General features: G+C 34.0%; 1 protein-coding gene across 1 annotated transcript in view; it reads right to left on the bottom strand.

Moving 5' to 3' along the window:
* Window positions 1-5,587, bottom strand: part of LOC113494823 — an 86,044-nt gene extending 80,457 nt beyond the window's left edge. Inside the window, exon 1 of the mRNA XM_026873309.1 lies at window positions 5,449-5,587. The gene's annotated coding sequence lies outside the window, so the exon portion shown is untranslated. The remainder of the gene's footprint in view (window positions 1-5,448) is intronic.
* Between the last annotated feature and the right edge of the window lie 14,297 nt (window positions 5,588-19,884).

The raw sequence follows: 19,884 nt of genomic DNA on the forward strand, positions 1-19,884 counted from the left end.
TCTTACCAAATTTAAATAAAACTTTTAGGACAGTACACGATAGCGGTGTGTAACACAAAAATCAATTAAACAAGCGACCCACTGACTTAGACTGTACAAACACAACTGGCATATAATTTCCATTGAAGATCACATGTGCGTTACACAAACACGGCTTGTAGAAGAGAGCATTATAAGTGTTGATTTTTTTTTGCGATTTAAGGAGAGTGCACAATGTATTAAAGATTATTAAAAGAAAATCTCGTACCTGTTTGTTTTTTTTTGTAAAGTAAGGTTAGCATGTGCAATGTGTGTTTCAAGTCGCGTAGGTATGTATGTGAAGAATTGATTGACTGGAATGTGTTTTTCTTTTATGAACTCTACAATTAACGCTATACAGTACATTTTTAAATCGCGTATGTAGATATAACGGGTTCAATACACAGATAATGACGTCATTTTGTAATTTATATTTTGACTGTGAACTTGGCTGCACACACTGCCGTGATCCAACATAAAATTTTATGTGTATTGTCATTTGTCCTTAACCACGGTTATTACAAGTGTTAAATGTTTCTATGGCCTTAATATTGTTTCGTAATATAAATGCTAGTGACCGTGAAAACCTAAGGTTTTTCGTCACACATTTCTAGCTAGGCTAGTCCATAAAATACTCATATGATCGTATAAAAGACACGCGACGAAAATAAAATAAAGCAGATATAAAAAGCACAAGCCGCGTTAAAAAAAATACGACATTTTGTTGCTTTATAAGTAACCTACGTTTGAACGAAAGCCTATGACTTACGAAAACTACATCAATTTTAGACAAGGTTTTTCACGTAAATTAAAAAGTAAATTTTCCTTGACCGGTATTAAAAATAACATGATTTTTATGATGACAAAAGAAATATTATACCATACCATGGTCCGAAGCAAAAATGTGAAAAACATTGTCACATCATGAATCAGAAATCATTATATATTTCGTTACTATAAATAACAGTTACTTCATAAAACATACTAAAAATGTCTTATAAATATTAACAAGAAGACATCCGATTGCAATAACCGTGTCGTGCAATGAATACGTACCTTAATGAGATAATTAAACAAAGTACTAATTTTCAATGCTAATTCTCCTTTCACCGAGACAATCCTTTGTGTGTACAGTAGATGTATAACATACAAAATATAGAAACTATGTTATAAACGGTAGCATCTTGACCAAATAATTAAATATGAATAAAAATTGTTCAAAAATTAGACGAAAAATCATGTTTTCGTATCTAAAAAAAATGTTTTATTCTGTTATTTTTCATATTTAGTAATTCAATATTAAACTTTTCACCCTTCTCCTTTCAGCCTTCAATATTTATTTTATTCTGTTTTTTTAAGTTTCAGCAGTGTGTTATTATAACTGCATAGAGTTGCAACATACAATATCTGAAAAAAAACTAACTGACTACCGCGGTTTATAAGATACATCTGTCTGTCCGTCTTTTCAAGTCCCGATTTATGTTAATATATAATTACCCCTTGGATACGAAACCTTTAAAATGAACTTGCATTGTTTCATGAACCCTATTCCACCAATTCGATAATAGGATGTTAGATTGTGGACATATATTAGTTAGATTCTAACGCAAACTTGTCCAAATTTTGTCAATAGGCTAACGTCCTATTAATGAATTGTATCATAAAAGTCATTGAATATTGCCGATAATAACGGTCGCTCATTATAAAAAAGGTATAACACCGTTTTAAAAGAAAACTTCTTAACTCAATAACAGTACTTATTGATTCATCCACCTGTGATTCATAAAGTCATTCTTTCATTAGCATAACATTTAAATAAACTTCTTAATCAATATTTTCTACAACAACTACGGATGCAAATGATAAGCTTCGTTCTGAATTACGATCGCAATTCAAAAAACGAAAGTCATAATAAAACATTTAGTGAACAATTTAGTCATTTTCCGTTGTTTGTGATAATGACTCTATCAGAGGTCGTGACGAGATACGATTTGCCTATCATTATAAAAACATGACTGAGCAGCGAAAGTGTCAGTGCAGCCCTAAAGTAACACGAACACAATTTGATACTTCTTCAATGGTTACACATGAATTGGGAACAGCACAGGTCGCGTGATCGAATGGACTCGTAAACCAATTTTGGCGAATCATTAAGTCCGAGCTCAGACTGAATATAAATGAGAACTTTTTAGATAACTACGCACCACTTTCTTATGAGTGCGTGTGAACCGTATCATGCCTTTGTCGTTCCTACTGCGTGACATAACACACTCAAATGTAGAAAGTGTCTCAATTGTTTATAAAAGGATATCATAATATGCCCGAGTAATTAAGTTCCAAAAGCTTCGGATAAAAGTATCGAATTTCCGCAATTAGTAAAACCGGAAGATCAATCGGGATTGAGTAATACTAATTAGAACATAAGCCACCATATCACTTTCGATATTCCATTAGCCGAACAAGAATTAAATCGAATCAACGGACACATCGATTTTACACTCGAGTGATTCCATCGAATTACTATTTACGGAATGTTGTTCCCACGTCTTGTCAATTAAAACTCTCACTGATGAAAGATGCATTACTTATCTGCTCACTACACATGACGTAACTGAGTGGACTCGATTGCTTGTTGTTTCAGGAACATCGTTGATTGTCCTGTCAAATTGCATCGGACGTATTTTTTGCTATGCACATGAGTTCACGCTTTCTGGTGCTTTTGCTGATCATAAGAGCGGAAGTCACGACTCAGTTTGAACAACTTTCACACAAGATTCATTACAACAGGGAAACGAAATAAGGGATTTCGTCACGAATAGGATAGAGATAACTTAGGCTATTTGAATTTGGGGCACTAAATCTACGAGTCATTGGCGTTAACTTTTTTGCGGGCTGGCGTAGTTTCGCTTCCATTACAATAAAGTAAGAAACTAAAAGTAAATAAAATCTGGCTGAATTTTCCTTTTGGTGGTTTAATTATGCAGTGAAGTTCCAATTTTAATGTCTGTGACAGATAGAATTTGATTTCGCTACTTACGTTGGCGGAGAAACTTCCGAATACAATCCAGGCTGCACGGTTACATACAGACGAACGTAATTGAATTATTAAAATAGTTATTTGAAATCCGCGTCGCTCTATAAAACAGACGATATTTAATAAGAGATTTCGCTTTCCGGCGATAAAATTTGTAATACGTTCAGTAATTGTTGTTAAACGATAAACACGTTAATATTAGAAGCACTCGATATGGCTCCTGATTTATTGGTTACACCTATGACCGCGAAAACACGAATCATATTGATTTATAAATACAATTTACTTTTGCGATGCGATAACGTTTCGCTTAAGGCGCAATCTTTCCGCTTAGCGATTTTATAATGCATACTATGTACGCTTTTTCAACTGAGACTAAACTAGTATTATCCTTTCCTAAAAAACTTGCATAAAGGATAGTAAAGTTACAATTTGTAGCATTCGTACATGTTCAGAATAATTTGCACGTTTCAAGTGCCGAGTTATGCGAGTGGGACTAAATTTAATAGCAGCTGTTTAAGGCCACTCAGCATCCATTAGGCGGGCTCGTGACGCCGGTGTCCCGGTGCCCGGACCAGGCCTTATTTGTACCAGGCCGATATTTGTACCGTTGCGTGTCGAAATGATCCGGGATGTTTAACGTCGCAACTGAACATAATTAAATACAGAGAGAATTGTGTCGATTGATTAAAAAGTTAATTGTATCATTGAATATCTTTTTGTGCTCATATAAATAAATCAAAAAAAATACCGTAAACGTTTTACGGTATTTTTTTTTATTATAAACTCAAATCTTCGTTTTTTACATTATATTCCTATTTCAAAACTTGGCTAAGGAACTCAAGGCTTAAAAATCTCGAAAACGCTTTCAATAAGGTGCAAGTAAATAAAATAAGCTTGTCCTTCCACGCAAGTACTAATTGTCAACTATTAAATAAATATATCGACGATTCCGCGCGCTCCTCGACTGCCTGCAGCTAAATAAGACTGCGGTATCGATTTTCCAAGCATAGTTCATCTATTTTTGTAATAGTTACCTTGCTAAGCGGTTAAGCCTGCACCGTAAACACATCTTCAAGATTCCTCGATTCTTGTAATACGACTTACAAGGACGTCAAGCGTAAGCGTCAAAGTAATTTCTCTATGAGGTTTCAATATCCACAGATCATTTAATTACACGGATATAAGCCTGAGTTTAATATAAATGTCTTGTTGATTAATCGTACAACATTATCGGCGCTTGCCGCCCGCTCTCTGCAGCAAAACAATTTATCACCGTAATGCTACTCACATTTGCATATCGGTCTATTCAACTCGATTAACGTCGTGTGAAGCACCCGTTTAATTTTAATCGATAGACGAAAATCGAATTACTTTACGTTTGCGTGATAACGCAAATAATCAGGTACAATTTAGTTCACCAAATCATCACTTTCTACGTTCGCAGTTCGCACCCACAAACGTCGGACACTTTCACGGAAACGCGCGTAAAACGATTTCTTAATCGATTATAGTCAAAACGGTAACGTCTACGAATGTAGAATAATTGATTTTATTCTTTTTATTTGTAACAAAGAAGAATTAGCGATAATCAATGTTATTCCCGGACGATGATTTTCTGTTGCGTGTGCAATCGATTTATTTATTTAAAAACGTTAATTGAGGTATTTATGCTACAATTAGAGAATAAATCACTGTCAATAAAATAATAAAGAATTTTTGTTCATTGTCTTGCATGTAAATAAATTTTATTTCAATGTTTTATGACTTGCTATTAATGGTTTTCTTGTGAAGCTTATGTGGATTAAATTGCTTGAGTGGTTAAGCGCGCCCTGTTCGTCTTATAATCCCCGTAAGTAGCAGGAGCGAGTATTTAACATAATTGAGATATTTATTTTATAACAGCAGCTGGTTCTTGCAACATGTATGCTAAATGTGGACTGATATTGCGAATGAATTAACATTAATATCCAGTTTTTCTTTATTCCCTTGATAGAAATAGTTTGTTTGGTTATTGGTAAGTTATATAGAGTACGAGATGCGCTTGTCGCCGCACGAAATAGATTTAAATTATTTGAGAGTGCTAGTTTTCTTCATTGAAATTTTTGAAGAAATTAATGAGTTGAACTGTTACAAATTTATTTCTGAATTATTTTTTAATATAATTTTATGAATATTAAAAATTCTATCTAGAATACATAAGTAATCATATTTCAATATTTTTTAACGTTTACACCATTTAATTTTTGTTCATTTTTATAGAGATTCTGAGTATTATAAGATACTACTAATTATTTTATTATAAAAAAAATGTTTAAACTTTTCGTAAAAACTAAAATAAAATAAATAAAATTTTCACACCCTAAACCAAATAAAAAATAACTCTTTAAACTCACCAAAAAAATATTTAAGCAGTGTTATCACACGTAGCAATAGGATGTATCACAATGTAAAGAATCACTGCATCACACTTGAGAACGCGTGCGTGCGTGCATGCGTGCGATCGGCGCGTGCGGGCGAATGCGTGCGCGCGCGGCTGCGGGCTCGGACCTCGGTACGCGAGTGGCGCGCGGCGTGCAACGCGCGCGTTTATACGCGCCACTCGAAGCAGGCTGTTGCACTTTCGCCGTCAAGGAAACATCCCAAGCTAGGGTGCTAGCTTTTATGTATTTATTACTTAAATTTCGATTGATGGCTTTATATGTATCATGTTCAGTTCCACAGCGTTCGCTAGCTTTCAGGAAATTGGTTTTACTTGTGTTCTAAGGGCTACCACTTTCATTTTTACCAGCTGAGGTATTCTGTATTGATACCTGACATCTGAAACATTGCTATAGAGGTTTTTTTTTGTTCAGATTTGGAATTTAAACGAGTTGGAATATAAAATAATACAGTTTTATTACACATTTAAAAATACACAATCAGTAAAATGGTATGACCAAGAGTTAACTAAGAGTTTTTCAAATTCTTTCTCATAGCGTCTGATTGCAAACCCCTGAAATTATATATTTTCCATAGCAGTCACTTATGAAAAGGTATTTAATTAATAAGACGTAACTTTAACTCTTTACGAATTGGTTAAACATACTATTCAAGCCTGTTAAAATCATTCAAAACTATTCAACGGGAATAGGCATTATCTGATAATCATATTTTTTCAAAGGTTATTATCGCAATATTTTGACCATAAAGTGTATTAAAATATAGTCTATCATTGCAACACACCTAGTACTATACATTTAGTGCTCAGTACTAAAACTTTTACAGTGTAAAGGATTACAAAAACGATGTCTTTTATACCAATTAAGAAACCTGCTATAAAATATATTTTGTGTCATATTGACGACTTCTCCTTTAGCTCTGCTGTCAGAAATTTCTAAAGAAATAAGCAGTACCCTTGTACATCAATAATCCCGCAGTAAGGAATTTAATCCTTGTGTCGCGGGGGGTTTACAAACATACAACTCACCTGCACAAAGACACCCAGATTCAGAACAAGCATTTGTGGAACACAAATTCTTGTCCTACGCGGGGATCGAACCCGCGACACGACGCGCACAGTGGGTTTGGCGTGGTGACCACAACCACTCGGCTATCCATGCAGTCATATTATTTTTAAGACCTTTTGTGTGTGTTCATAAATTATTAAATAAAATAAAATAAAATGTTTAATTATATTATTATATCCAGTCATTTAAATAAATCCTCGTATAATATTATAATATGGAAAGTTTTTCATCATTCATGTATCTTTTCTTTGCAAAAGTAGTAACTTAAATGAAATGTTCGCTATGAAAGTATAGATTTATTTTACAGCTTAATAAGATGTTAGTTATTGTAAAACATATGAACGGACATTACGGAGTTATGCAATACAGCTGGCGGCTAACACGTCTTTTTTAATGTACTGCTACTTTACTACGTTACTATTTTAATAGAAATTTTCGCAGATGATGGATTTCTGATGCATATTCTCTAACTAAACTATAACAACGAATACTCAAAACAAAAATGGAGTTCAACAATGTTAAGTACCGTTGACCTGTTTTAACTACCAAAACTATATTTAACGACTATTGGGATGTGTTCTAAACATTTAATTAACACTTTTCAGTATATATATAATAACAAAATAATACTTCTGCTATATTTCGTGTACACTGTCCATTAAACTAATCACACATATTTACATGTACGAAATTAATTACATACGTAAATAAACGCAGTATAAGGAGGGAAATAAAAAACCTCAATTCGTTTTCAAGACAGATTATAAATCATCGTTATCAGCCCATATTCGTCCACAGCTGAACATAGGCCTCCCCAATTGCACGCCATCGTGATCTAACTTCGGCCTCATCCAGCTGCTGCCAGCCATCTTATAATAAACTAACTGTTGCCCGCGACTTCGTCCGCGCGGTTAGAAGACATAAGTTAAGAATTTTTGAACGGAAGCCCTTGAAGATAAATAATTTTCCCTGTTTTTTTTCCACATTCTCCCTTGAATCTTCGCTCCTATTAGTCGCAGCGTGATGGTAGGTATTTAGCCTAAAACCTTTCTCGATGAATGGTCTATCCAACACAAAAATATTTTTTTCAATTTGAACCAGTAGTTTCTGAGATTAGAGCGTTTAAACAAACAAAAAAACGTAATCTTCAGCTTTATATATTACTAAAGATAAATAAATAAATCTTTATTGACATAAGAAGATTACATAATTTTGTTTGCAACCCTGACTCCTGTGCTAGTACACAATGAATGATTATTATTCAATATATCAACTAATTACAATATTTACCAAAGGGCTCGCACAAAACCGATGTATCTTCATCTAGTTTCCCAAGGAAGACATGAATTATCTTTATAGCCGTCTGCGCAGACGTCTAATCGTTATATGACGCGCAGCCCTGTGGGACTTCCTTTTATCTACGCATTTCAACTCGTTTTCAACCATTTTCCCATGAAAGCTCGTTGATTCACATTATACCATAATAATTAGTTGCTTATTGAAGAAATGTAGTCATGCCGCAGAAAATTACATGGTATCTGCATCTGTAAATCTTGTAGTAATTGTGGTGTTTTGTTGTATTCATTATGTTTGACAGGTAAGACAAAAGAAAATTGTTTATTTATTGTTCTTAATTTTCTGGCTGATCTTTTAGTTCACCATGTGGCTAACACGAGACTACATACACCCAGATACAAAAAAGAGAAACACTATAAAATTTAAAAAATAACAAGCCTAGTTCACTATTATTGAATCTTGTTGGCGTAAAATAAAAATTAAATAAAATCAATATTTTCTGAACCATTATTGTGTATTAGACACAAAAAAAATGTTTTACATATGGCACACCAAAGCGCCGCAAAACTTCAAGCAAAATCACAGCATCTCACAACGGAAGAAACATATTGAAATACGACTTCTTCTAAATTCTAACGACGGTTATAAATACACACCCCTAATAAAAGCGAGAGCAAGGCAGTTGCGTCATAATCCGAGTTTTATATGCCTTATAACGCAAGCATAACGATGGTCTCAGGTAGTGTGGAACATGAAAAATATACGACTTCTTGTTGAGATCACTACTGCACTCTGCTACTGATTGATTGACCAATTATCTGTGATTGATAGCTTACAAATAAATAAATTAATTACTGAAAAAAGGTTTTATACGCGTTTTGGTATTTAGTAGCTTTCCTGCAGGTTAACAACTTCCTTATTAAGCTGTGTCCACCACGGATGCATAATGAAATATGGTTTCAACAGTTCTGTACCCGAAGGGTAAAACAAGTAAAATGTAAAATAACTAATTATTAACCCGCAAAACTTGGGGTTCACTTGACAGTTAAAATGTTCATAGATGATGTTTTTCTAATATCCTTTAACAACATATGCTATCCAAATTTAACGGTTGGTACGATCATAAAGTGAATTATTAATTTTCTTGTAAATTTGTTTTTCTTTATGATACCTCAAGGTCCCTGCGTTTTTTTTTTAGGATTACGTAACATATTATAACTCAATAAGATTTCTTAACGAAAGCCCGTCTTAAACTAACTGTTACGTACCATCGCCCATCACATAATAACATGTAGCTATTAATGTCATCTGTCGTCTAACCCTCATAACCTATGCAATATTCGTATACCGAAGATATATAACATATGCCTAAAGATTAAAAGAGCCTACCACCTGATAACAAGTGAGAAGTATTGTCGTTGTATGAAAGGGACAGCGCTCTAGGTCTTGTAGCGCAGCGTCCTGCTTACACCTTCAAACATCTTGCTGAGGAAACGATGACCCACGGAACGCTGATCACTATAAAGGCTAACCCTATCAAGCTGTCAGGTGGCCTAACGGTGACGATTGTCATAAATATTTGCATGATAACGGACCAGCCGTAAGTATGCATGGGCCTCTATCTCACGAAAACTGTGTTCGTTAATTGTGATGGGAATCAATAATTTTAACGAAGTTTTCTCGTAGGAAAAGATCCTTTAACAATTTTGTTTTACACTTAAAATAGTTCCCCTATCCCGTGAGGGCGCTTGTACATGCTAAGATAAAATGCCGGACATATCAAAGAATTCGTGTCATAACTAGAAAATAACTGTGTGCTGCGGTGCACGAAAAAAATCTTGTCTGCGAAAACATTGTTGCGGAGTTCCGGGGGTCGAAAAGCTTTCGTGTGTAGAACAGACAAAATTATTGTCGTCTGAATTGTTGTCTGAAACACGAAGAATTTGTCTTGTCTGCTGCACACACGGTAAATATTCTTAGCGTGTACAAGCGCCCTGACTCATGGCGAACATTTCTATTGATATTATGTGTCTATTGACATGAGAGCGAAATAGTTAAGGGAATATTATTCAAAAAAATGTATTCGTCAGAGACAGGTAATAAAAGGAATAAAAAAGCTCGAGTTAGGAGGAGAAACTTCGTAAAATAAATAAAACAAACAAATACCATTTAATGAACTAACTACTACGTATGATTCAGCAAACTTTACTGCTTCCTAACCATTTTCTCTTAACAATTATATCTTCAACATTTATTTAGACTGTTAGATAATTGCTCTCCGTAAACGTTTTATATAACTCGTACATGTGGCTTTACCCTTAAATTTTCGACATGGTTATTTGTAGTTTAACAACACTGAGTAATGAATAACTTGTATTTGAGCAATTATTTTTACTCTAAAAGTGAAAATTTTACAATTTTTACGAGTGCAGATTCGTCTCGACAATTTTTATAATGGTTCTGCTTTTGTTTCAATATTACGTCCAAAGTATACAAACAAATTAAATAGAGGATGCTAAACTTCATATCTTTGCTACTTATACTAATTTTTATGTTAAAAGGAATAAGTTTTTGTTTCTTTTAATACAAACAAGTATTGGCAAAGAAACGATTCATATTAATAGATCTTTTTTTGGAACATAGCTAGGATTATGGGTCATTTATATAAGCTCTTTGAGTTTACCTAATAATAAATTAAGTTACCTTGGAAACCACATAAAAATTCGACGCATAAACATTCGATGAATGAAGAAAATGTTCTTAAGTAGATCAAAAATAGAAGTCATTTTTCACTTTTAACTTAAAACGAGTTCTGTTTTAACGCCGCGCCGGCGCGTCGTTACGCTTTTGTTTATGAATGCTCCATGTTTTGTTGTGTCTAGTCCTCGATTCTTTACGGTAAAACTGCAAGTTAATCGACACATATTTATAACGCTAACTACCATGCAAAACGTAAGACAAATGAATAACAATTTATTTTTGGCATAAACAATCATAATATATACCAAATTCAATTTCAAATGGACTGTTAGATTTGTTTTCTTTTTTGCCCATAAAAAATATTTTTGAAAGTGTTCTCAAAGGCAATTAAGGTCGCATTAAACGAACCCTAATGACCTATAGTACTAAAAAAAGTTAATGATACAAAAAAATAAACGCTCAAACCTGCGTACCTACTAAATGACGCGGTTACTAGTAGCAGAGGCAATGTCGCATTAATAGTCTTTGTGTGATTTACTTTCGACCACAAAAATTAAATATTTTTTTATGAACATGCCACTGGCCGGTTTTTACGGCCTGTTATTAAGTTGTAGATTTAAGAAACAAATTATTTAATTTCGTTGTAATGTTGGTAAAGGATTTATATTCAAGGCAACGAGTTTTTATACGCGTATGATTTAAAAAAGAACAATTTATGTACAATACTTTAATCGCTTTGAAATATACGATTATATCAACCATAAAACCATTGATACTAAATATTTTGTACATTATTATTATTTTGTGACCCCGTCCTATTTACTTTTAATGCGATTTAAAGAAACACCAAAATGATATCTACTAAAAAGACCGGCTCAAAATTGCAGCATAAAATTTTACGACACTTAAACAATCCGTACTAATATTATAAATTCGAAAGTGTCCCTGTCTGTCTTTCTTGCCTTCATGCCAAAACTACTGAACCGATTGTAACGAAACTTGGTACACAGTTAATCTAGAGTCTGAGAAAGGACATAGGCTACATTTTAATAAATTGTTGCAGGGGTCAGGGATTTTGGGGGATCAAAGTTTTTTTTTTTAATGGAATGCGACTTCAAAATGTGGCTTAATATTGTTTATTTAATATAATGAGATTTATTTATTTGGAATTTAAAGGAGATAACAGGGGCTTCTATTTATCCCGGCATTTCTACGGAAACGCGATCCACCGCGCGCTGTAAACTGTAAACTGAAGTCCACGCGGGCGGAGTCGCGGGCAACAGCTAGTAGTTTATAAGCTCCAAAACTCGCATTACACAATTAAGGAGAAACTAAAAAGGTGATGTCTAATGTGTTCGTTCCGTGTTTGAATGTAAAAATGATTCATATGTTCACACTTTGGTACTAATACCACTTTTTAAAGCAGTACTGTTGGAGGTGTCGAAAGGAGATGACGCTCTATGCCGTATATCGCTCTGTCTTGCTTCCACAGCTGTTGTAGTCTTACGTTGGGGACGGAGGTAGACCCCTGTGTGTAATTAACTATAGAGAGACAAGATGTATGCCATGGTTATTGTTAGGCCTTGTTTAGATGTGAGACTTATTTACGTGAAGGTTTTAATAAAGTTTCAAAAAAGTGAGAGGGAGAGTTAGTTTAGTCAGAAGAGAGTTTTCAGAGGGATTAAAATAAATATTTCAGAAGTAGGTATACCTATAATACCTGTAATAATTATTATATGAAATAAGACTTGTATGCTTTCTGTAGACGAAAGAATAAGAAGATTAGACCAAAACATGTTTTGCAAAATGTACGTTTCCGGAGGAGAAGACTTAATTTATTTTGTTAGTTCATAATCATACAGAAATCCCTCATAGCATAAAATTACGATAACCTATACAAAGTACTCAGAAGAAGAAATCTAAATTAGTTAATGAAAACATTGCGATATGAAAATTTTCACAACTCTCCTAACTTTATTAAAAGCTTTTAAAATAAATGCAAATACCTCCACCTCCAGATCAAAAGATAGTAAAATCCATATAGGTTTTCAACACCTGCCCTTATAGAATTTTAATGTTTTATCACACAATACAAGAAAAAAACATCATTCTATAATAACAATAAGTTAGACCCACGCTTTATTTTTATGTCTATATTAAAAGAAACATTACCTAGATATTAGACATCCTATTTAGCTGTGAACTTCAAAGTTAATACCTACTTAACACATCAAGCACCACGATAAATTACCTTATGAAATAAAAGTACAGGGTATTATGGTCTTTATGTAGTGTTGGTAAGGACTTTAATGGGATGAATGTTTTGTGCGATGGTGTCAAAGATTAGTTTCGTGCGGATCGTATTTGGAAGAACGTGGTTATTGTCCGATGTTAGCTTTCTCACGTAGTGTAGTGTTGCAGTACAGTCAGCTACGGAAATCGACCGCCAGGCTGTTGGTCTAGTGGTTAGGGACTCTGACTGCTATACCGGAGGGCGTGGGTTCGATTCCCACCTAGGGCAAATTTTTATATGATGAGAACGATCATTTGAAATATATTGTAAACATTTAGTATGTTTATCAGTTGGCACAATAATTATAATCAATTCATATATGCAACGTATGTATGTAATAAATTTGTACGATATTGTAAAAAAGTGACCACGTGGTATGCTGTGGAGTTTGTTGCGTCACTTCTATTTCACAGCTAGAGCACTTAGAAAGTGGTGAAGAGTGGACGATAAAGGGTGCCGTCTATATAATATGATCCTTTGACGCTCAAAAAGTGCTACCTTGTAGCTGAACTTGAATAAATGGATTTAAATTTTGAATGAATGCTGTCGTGCTACATGCCAGTATTGCCAGTATAGTATTGCTGAAGGCTAAAAAAATGCTGCCTTTTTGTAAATCGAATTGCACTAACCGATTTGTGTTGCTGATTGTACAACGGTCATAAAACGATATTCACGTCATAAGAAAGGAGGTAATAGAAATGATTAAGAATGCCATTAAACAAGATCATGATAAAAGGGATGGTCAAGCAGAGCTCATATAATTAGAATTATTGAAATGTCCTCACTAACTTGGTCTCCAGAATAAAAATAGATGCAGTTTTTATCTGATAATTATAAGTGGCATTGCATATGGCAATTACTAATAAGCTCCTAATAAGCCCACACAGACTTATGCCATGTTTTTTTGTTATTATTGTTATTTTTTTTTTATAATGTTTAGCCTACATCATCCCACAGCTGGGCACAGATTGCATAGACTTATGACTTTTTCTATTTTCTGCTTTGTCTAATCATTCTCTTATCAACGTTACGTAGGCCTATCATATTTAAATAACATATTGTTGTACGAATATTAGTTCCAAGACGATATCACAAAAGAAAACCTTTTTAACTGAAAACCTGCCAAGTCTCATAGACTGTTCAAATGGAGGGCATTTGAACAGTCTTGCCCTCAAATGCCCTCTAAGCATCGATCTTCTAGAAATCTAGACAATATTTAAAATAATATATTAGGTACCAGCCAGTAACTGTTTCAATAGAGCTCAAATAACACTCGCATACAGAGCTGGGAACATCACGCGTATTGCGTGTCGTAATACACGCAAGGTTTTGTCAAATTTACTGCTTAGCAACATAGGTAACTTAAATTGTTAAAAGAAATATGTATTTACGTTCTAAAAGACAAATTCTAGTTAAAAACCCGATATGTTAGCGCCCGTCTTCTTAATTTAAATATGTTTAGATTAAAATTTTTTCAGTTAAAATGGTTTAATGAATATTTATCAAGGCATGCTTACATGCGTGATTGACGTGTACGAGATTTGGCAAGGAACCTAGACACCACCTCCTAAAGAAAGTAATATTACTGCAGTTGTAGGGGCGTAATAATTTTCTACAAAGCATAGCTAGCGACTCTCTTTAACGCCTTCAATAATATAAAACTTTTGGGGGTGTTTGTACTGCTTAAAGTGATATAATTTCAGGTGAGGAAGAGAGATGCTGCTCTAGGTCATGTAGTGCGCTCTCACGCTTCCACAACTTACATTAGTTTATACTCTAGTGGTAGGCTTTCACAACTTGAACACATACAACATATTAGTCTTACAGAAACCAGGTATACCTAAATCACGTCTGTAATCGAAATAAAATCTCACATCCATATTTTCTTATCGTCGTTAAAGGTTGTAGGAAATATCACCTGACGACTAGAGCTGTTTACACATAAACATGTCATTACAAGTCATAATTTAAATGGCGTCTTGGCATCTACTACGATGCTCACTCACTTTTACTTTCCTATTAAAGACGAACTTCTAATTAAACTATTAATAATCTTTATTATGTAACAATTGTATCTGAGGTTTTCGTTTACGTATATGCAATTTTTCACTGATAACCTTTTATCGTTTGCTATAAATTAGTTATAGTAACTATCGTGTGAAGATTCATTATAAATGATGCAACGGTTTACTCACGCGTATTTATCAATATTGCCTGACTAGTATCAAAACAAACCGGAGTCCTTGACCATGAAAAAAAGTACCCTATGTCTTTTCTCATGCTCTATACTATCTGGTATACCAAACATTATAGTCGGTTCAATAGTATTAGCATGAAAGCGAGACAGACTAAGAGACTTTCGCATTATTTATATATACAAAACGTGACAGCGCACTACAGGGAGAATAGTTCGTCTCTTTCCCAAAACAACAGCAATATTTCTTTTAAAAGTGGTAGAAGGCTGATATTGTTAATTTTACCACATTTTAACAAAGTTTCACATAAAATCTTTAAATTAACGTCATGTGCAAACTTAACGATTTTTCAGTTTAACGATCATAGTAAACTAAAATTGATTGTAAAGAAGCGTCGACGTTGCGATGAGGAAGTTATAAGTAGCGCCTTGTTATGTGAGCGGTCAAGTTCCATAGGGATAACACACGGAGGATATAAATATAACTTGGCGATTCTAAAAGGCGATGCTGCAAGATAATTTAATTGCGGAAAAATTAATTAAAACCAGTTAATAAACAAAAGTTGAAATGCTTGTTAAATTAAATATCTGAAGAAATAAAAAAACGTTGTAATAGTTGAGACTATTTATTTATTGAAACATAAAATTTTAGCTTGGTGTCGATACATTTCCTGATGTAATCAAAACTTGTGTCATTATCATGGGATTATTATTAAGTTCCATGTATTTAATAAATTGCTTGTTGAAATTGTTATTTCATTGCTTAGATCGGTGCTGGCTACCATTAGAAATAACGAAACAAAACCGATTCACAACGCAAAAAAACATGTGTGAACAAACTGTGGACAAACGAAGAAACATCCGCTTTGCTGGTCAATCAGTTAATCTCCCTCATAACTAAATGAATTATTGCCCTGTAATTATGTATCTGCAGAACGAAATGTAGAGTAATGATGCTATTATTGAAATCAGAATAACGTAAAACTGTAAAATAATGCGAGCGTAACCATGGCAATAAATTTCAAATCACATCAAAGATCTGTTAGCTGGAGGTATATCGACACGTCGTTAATATAATTGTATTTGTGGGAACGGAACAGAGCATTGCATAGCGTAGAGCGGCATCCCTTTTTGACTACTGCTATAATATTACTTTGAGACGTGGTGGTAGGTCGTCTGGTGTGTACCGTTTATTTGTAAGGAAATGTTTTCTGTGCTATTTAAATTGATGATGAGACTGTTGATAGCCCAGTCTTATAGTATGGTGAAGTAGTAGTTGTCCTGTATATGTATAAGGGACATGATTGGGTTCGATGCTCATTTTCATTTTACTTTTTTGTGACGTTCAATCTATACTTCTATACTAATCTATACTAATATATAAAGCTGAAGAGTTTGTTTGTTTTTTTGTTTGAACGCGCTAATCCCAGGAACTACTGGTACAAATTGAAATAATCTTTTTGTGTTGAATAGACCATTCATCGAGGAAGGCTTTAGGCTATAAACCATCACGCTGCGACTAATAGGAGCTAAGATACAATGGAAAATGTGAAAAAAACCGGGCAGGTACACCTAAATCATAACATATCTTCTACCCACGGAGACGAAGTCGCGGGCAACAACTTTTTCTAATTAGTAAACATGTTTACTATAAGTATATACATAATATGCTAAATTCGTACTTTCTCGGACACCTCTTGTTGTAGTTGCGGGTTGCACAGTAACAAATCAATTCTTTTGCAACTCAATCATTGACTAGTCTTATAGAGAAACTTACTGTTTGTGGTAACGCCCTCGCTTGGGATAAGCATTAGTGTGATCTACCATGCTTGTTCTAAGTCTGGGTGTCTTTGTGGTGTATTAGAGCGAGTAATTTCTTCACTTATTTTTATTCATAATGATGATAGGCGTAAAACAAGCCTATTTTCTCAAGTAACGCTCATATCAAACAATAGTCTTCTTAGAAGTACTCTCTCTGTTATTACTAGATAAGAATCAACATTCATCTCTATTAGAATCTTACTTTAAAAACTCTATTTGTTTTAGACAAAAGTGAAATTAACGTTGTATATATGTGCGAAATTACGTTTTGGACATCATTCACTGTTATTCAATGTTAAATAGGCAGTTATAAATAATAACCTAGACTGGGAAATTCATTTAAAGTTATTATTTATAACTACCTAAACGAAACTTAGACTGGGCCATTCATTTTTAGAGAAGCTCGTGACTAAATTATAACCGCAGAAGTGAAACGATCACAGGTTAACCTATGCTTGACGCGGTTGGTCCGTAGATGGGTGATCATCTTTGTCATAAGGAGTTCCTCCGTGTTTCGGAAGGCACGTTAAATTGTGGGTCCCGGCTGTTATTCTTACATCTTTGATAGTCGTTACAGGTAGTCAGAAGCTTGAAAAGTCTGACAACCAGTCTAACCAAGGGGTATCGTGTCGCCTAGGTAACTGGGTTGAGGAGGTCAGATAGGCAGTCGCTCCTTGTAAAACACTGGTACTTAGCTGAAACCGGTTAGACTGGTAGCCGACCCCAATATAGTTGGGAAAAGGCTAGGCCAATGATGACTGGGACATTCATTTAGTACTAATTTTAAAAGCTTTTTTATCATTTTCAGCCGTTTTAACACGCTTTAAATCTCCGTTTTTTCATATATTTTAAGATTCATTGTGCAAAATCAAGGAAAAATCACTTTTATAAAGCCTATCATATTCCGCTTCTAACTCATAAATACTCAATAGAATCACTATTAAACTAACCTGCCGTTTAACGTCACCCTGTATTTATCCCTAGACCTAAACGCAGTGGTTAACTTCGCTTTGGTTCCTAACATCGCATTTAAAATGACTATCGTAGTTGTGAAAGCGGGACATCGCTCTACAAAGTATAGAGCGCTGTCTCGCTTCCTCTTTAAGAGGCATTTATTGGTGAGCCAGTAATCGATCATAATTGAGATAAATATCACAGCGGAAAATATCCTGACACACTTATAATATACATATAAATTAAGTTATTAGGTACACTCGTTATTTATCGCGTAATTATGCTATATAAAACATAACATGAACGCATTCATAAATCATTGTCGTGATAGATCAAAGTGACAGCTAACATACTACAAACAGCTGTTATAACACAAATACACGTATAATATCATCAATTAACATGTTTCTTGATACGAAGATATGGCGTTTTAATTGGCCATAGATCAGTTACCTATTACCAATATTTTTAAGTAAAACAGTTATAGTCATCGAAAAGAGATGCCGCTTTACGTCATGTTATGTTGTCTTGCTTCCACAATTTAACAGTCTCGATTTTTGAGGTGATGGTAGGTCCCCAGGTGCCGATGGTAATACATTACTGTGTCAATGAGTGTGTATTTTTGATAAATGCATATTGAAAAAATAAGCTCGAATGAAAAAACGCCACTTAATATTAATTATTTTAAATCTGCCAGTAGGTACATACTTATTACTTAATGTGTAAAGTGACAGAGAATCATGATGATCTGAGAGAATTAGACTAAGTTTCTTTCGATTTTTTTCTAATAAATATCCTATTCCAAGAATGATTTAGTATAACTACGACTCGATTTAGAATAACTTAGACTCATGGTTTTGTCTTCAGCCAATAATAGGATGATTTCTTTTCAAAAACTTACCGTCGAAATGCTGGGCAAAAGTACCCGTACACGATAGCAAAATTAGAGAGAGAGAACATTCAACATGATCAAAGAGTCTCTTTCGAAAATTGATTACAATCTGTCTTTCCTAAAAGCTAAACAAATTAACTAACCTGCTTGAAGCTAAAACATTATCCAAATTACAATTTCTAAAAACCAATTCAACGTATTTCATTAAAAAAAAGTTAGAATAAGACCTCAGACATAAACAAACAATAATAATGATTCAATTTCAATCAATTTTGTTACTTGATTGAAACTTACTACAGCCGTCTAGACATTTTGTCTGTTACATAATAAATAATAAGCGATCATTTTTCAATAAAACACAATGCAATTTAATAAATTACAAATTGTATTCCACAAAGATTCAATCAATGATGTAATAGAAAACAGTAAGTAAAAACAGTCATATTATTATGAGTACTTATATTTAGCACCTTTCTACTGAAAGACCTAATTTCGTCTGAAAGCTGAGATGCTGATGCTTCGTGAATCGATTATAATTTATACGGTAATAGAATATCGATAAGGCAGACGTATAAAAAGGTTTAGTTGCATAAGTAAAATAGAAGCAAATATTGTGATCCAATTTCGGAATAATATAGATGCAATGAAAATAAAGAGAAGTACAGGGTATTCGTATTATAGTATTCAGCTATTTACAGTGGCCGATGAACGAATGGAAATTGGGAAAGGAAGAAAATAGGAATATTGACTTTTAATCCATTTTCCATTCATTAGTCGGCCACCGTAAATGGCAGAATCGGAGCCCAGTTAAGATGGATCAAAAAGTACCTATTGTACAATTAATTTATGTAAGCCAAGTGTCAATTTTAGCTATTACACATCTATACCTGTGTTTATACGCGTATTACATTAAGCTGAGTCACACATGTAACACAACGAATTAAAACCCATATTTAAAAAAAAATAGTCTATCTACAAATTGAACCTCACTACCACAGGACCATTATAGACGAGATTAAACGTTACAGTAAATCAATAGATCAATAGGCCAATCTATTCATAAGAGCAATCTGGAAAGTGATCGCGGCAGTGTTGACAGACAGACACAGTCTGGTTGTCACCTTGCGTCTGCAAAGCGGTCTAATCGACCCGTCTATCTCAAACCAATGGCAA

This window comes from Trichoplusia ni, chromosome 6 (genome assembly GCF_003590095.1).
Source record: "Trichoplusia ni isolate ovarian cell line Hi5 chromosome 6, tn1, whole genome shotgun sequence".
Classification (NCBI taxonomy): Eukaryota; Metazoa; Arthropoda; class Insecta; order Lepidoptera; family Noctuidae; genus Trichoplusia; species Trichoplusia ni.